Raw genomic sequence first — 3,339 nt, forward strand, 5'->3', positions numbered from 1 at the left:
GGAGCCGCGCCCGGGACCGACAGCACCGCCCCGGTTAGGATAGCACCGCCCTGGTACCGACAGCACCGCCCCGGGACCGACAGCACCGCCCCGGGAGAGACAGGACCGCCCCGGGACCGACAGCACCGCCCCGGGAGAGACAGCACCGCCCTGGTACCGACAGCACCGCCCCGGGACCGACAGCACCGCCCCGGTGCCGACAGCACCGCCCCGGTAAGGACAGCACCGCCCCGGGACCGACAGCACCGCCCCGGGACCGACAGCACCGCCCGGGACCGACAGCACCGCCCCGGTACTGACAGCACCGCCCCGGTAAGGACAGCACCGCCCCGGTAAAGACAGCACCGCCCGGTACCGACAGCACCGCCCCGGGAGAGACAGCACCGCCCCGGTACTGACAGCACCGCCCTGGGAGAGACAGCACCGCCCCGGTGCCGACAGCACCGCCCCGGTAAGGACAGCACCGCCCCGGTAAGGATAGCACCGCCCCGGGACCGACAGCACCGCCCTGGTACCGACAGCACCGCCCCGGGACCGACAGCACCGCCCTGGGAGAGACAGCACCGCCCCGGGAGAGACAGCACCGCCCGGTACTGACAGCACCGCCCCGGTAAGGACAGCACCGCCCGGTACTGACAGCACCGCCCCGGTAAGGACAGCACCGCCCTGGGAGAGACAGCACCGCCCGGGACCGACAGCACCGCCCGCCGCACCGCCCGGTAAGGACAGTACCGCCCCGGTAAGGACAGCACCGCCCCGGTGCCGACAGCACCGCCCCGGTAAGGACAGCACCGCCCCGGTAAGGACAGCACCGCCCGGGACCGACAGCACCGCCCCGGGACCGACAGCACCGCCCGCCGCACCGCCCCCGGAGCGACCCCGGGGGGATCCGCACTGCCCCGCACGGCGCTGTGGAGCGACCCGGAGCACTCTGAACTCCTCCTCTGAACGATCCGAACTCACTCCTCTGAACTATCCGAACCTCCCCTGGAGCGGTCCGCACCGCCCCTGAGGGATCCGCACCCCTCCTGCAGTACCCGCACCGCTCCGATCGCCCTCTCTGAACGATCCGCTCCCCCCGCCCGTCCCCGCACCAAGCCCCGATCGCCCCGGGCCGGGCACGGAGCTGTCACAGCCCGCACTGCCCGTGCCACCGCCGCCTGCCACATCCCGCATCCTCACCTCGATCCGCACACCCCTCGCTCTGCGCCCCGAGCAGCCCCACCGTGCTGGGCTCTTCCCCAGACAAGCGGCTTTCCCAGAAAGTCTTTGGGATGGCCGAAATTGAGGCAGGATTCTTCGGAATCTCCTCCGAGGGACCAGGGACCGTAACTCGAGCTGCCGGCTCGAGTTGTCACCGCAGCCCGAGCTGTGTTTTTTAGGGACAATATGTGGTTGCAGTAAGGACAGACCTCGCCTGGCACCGGGCCCTGGGGTTGCCCTCTGCGGCTCCTTTTCCAAGAATGTGCAAACGCTGCCAACTACTCCAGAGATGCAGGAGAGAGGAGCTCCACACTATTACCTGCCAGTGCCGCGCTATAAATGCCGTGTCCTGGAAAAGGGGGCTGCTCATCCCTGCAGAACAGCTTTTTATAGAGTCACACACTCGGGCAGCTCAAGGACTTTGACTTGAGGAATTATCCCGTTGTGGAAGTTACAAACGGGACAGCAAAAATGGCAGAGCGGGGGAAGCACCAGGGAGAGCAGCACCCAGCTGTGGGGAAGAGATGCTCACGTTTATTCAGATCAAAGAATCAAAGAAGCATTTAGGTTGGGAAAAATGATCGAGGCTAAACCCGCCCCTGATAAAAGTGGTCCCTGTGTGGTTTGGATGAGCGGCTCCTTCATTTTGGGCAGCCAGGAGTGATGTGCTGGCAGCTCTTCCTTCAAGAGGTGATTACGCTTTTGCGAAGTGTTAATTGATGGAGTGGATTTCGGAGGGCTCTCCAGCTGAAGGGCTGATTCACTGAGGATAGAGGAGGCAAGGCTGCACTCCTCACTTTGGGATTTTACACTTCCCGCTCCTTTTTCCTGGAGCTTTTTTTACGGAATGCATTAAATAAAACAGTTTCAGCCAGGAACAGCTGAACCTTCCAGGCCCATGCGCCAAAACACACCAGAAATTAGAGGAATATTCTGAGATAAGTCTGGAGTGTGACCATGAGGCCACCAGGTTGATCAGAGGTGCATTTTCTATGCATTTTCTATCCTGGAGTTTGCATACTGATGCACACTTTGTGAGCCTTCTGTGAGGCTTTGAGAATTCTCAACGTTTCCCACATAGAGGGCTGGAGCATCTCTCCTGTGAAGGAAGGCTGAGAGAATTAGAGTTGTTCACCTGGAGAGGAGAAGATTTAGGATGACCTGAGTCATCCTGAAGGAGCTGCAGGAAAGGTGGAGAGAGAGTTTGGACAAGGGATGGATGGAGGACAAGGGAGAATGGCTTCAAGCTGCCAGAGAGGAGGTTTGGGTGGGATATTGGGCAGGAATTGTTCTCTGGAAGGGTGGAGGGACCTTGGCACAGATTCTCAGGGAAGCTGTGGCTGCCCCCGGATCCCTGGCAGTGCCCAAGGCCAGGCTGGAGCAGCCTGGGACAGTGGGAGGTGTCCCTGCCCCTGCAGGGATGGAACAGGATGAGCTTTAGGATCCCTCCCAGCCCAAACCCATGAAGTCCACACACATGGCAAAGCCCAGGCTGCGCAACTACCAAGAAATGCACTTCTTTTTTTCCCTACTAATGCTGGAAGCAACAAGTCAGTTCTAAACCCAAGATTAAAAAATAACAATAACCAATAAACCCAGCCAGGCTTGGTTGGGTTTCAAAGGCGTTTGGAGCAGGGAATAAACGACAGGGCCACTTTAGAGGGCTTTTCAACAACTTTAAACGTTTCTTCTAATCCCTGGCAGGACCTGTAGACACTCACTGCTGGTTTCATCAGTCACTGGCATATTCCTGCAGGTAAACACATTCCTGAGAGCTCGGCTCAGTCAAGGTGGATTTAAGCCTGTGCTTATTCTTTGATGAATTAGGATATTAGAGGCCACTTACATCTTCCCTTTGAACAGCACAAATCCCTTACACACGCCACGGTTCAAAGAGAAAATGCACTTTAATTCCCGTGTGGGCAATCCATCCCAGGAATGTGCCAGAAAAAAATCTCATTGTTCGGGTTTTCCTCTTGGTGCTGTCTCCAGAAAATAAACCTTGTTTCCCATTTTTAATCTGTGAACGTGGGCTCTGGTTGGTTTGACAGGAATCCTTTCCTCTCCCTGGGGTCTGCTGACCATTAGCCCTCACCACAAGGAAATGCAGCGCCGAATTTATCTTCCTCCACATTC

The sequence above is a fragment of the Sylvia atricapilla genome, chromosome 16, assembly GCF_009819655.1.
Source record: "Sylvia atricapilla isolate bSylAtr1 chromosome 16, bSylAtr1.pri, whole genome shotgun sequence".
Lineage (NCBI taxonomy): Eukaryota > Metazoa > Chordata > Aves > Passeriformes > Sylviidae > Sylvia > Sylvia atricapilla.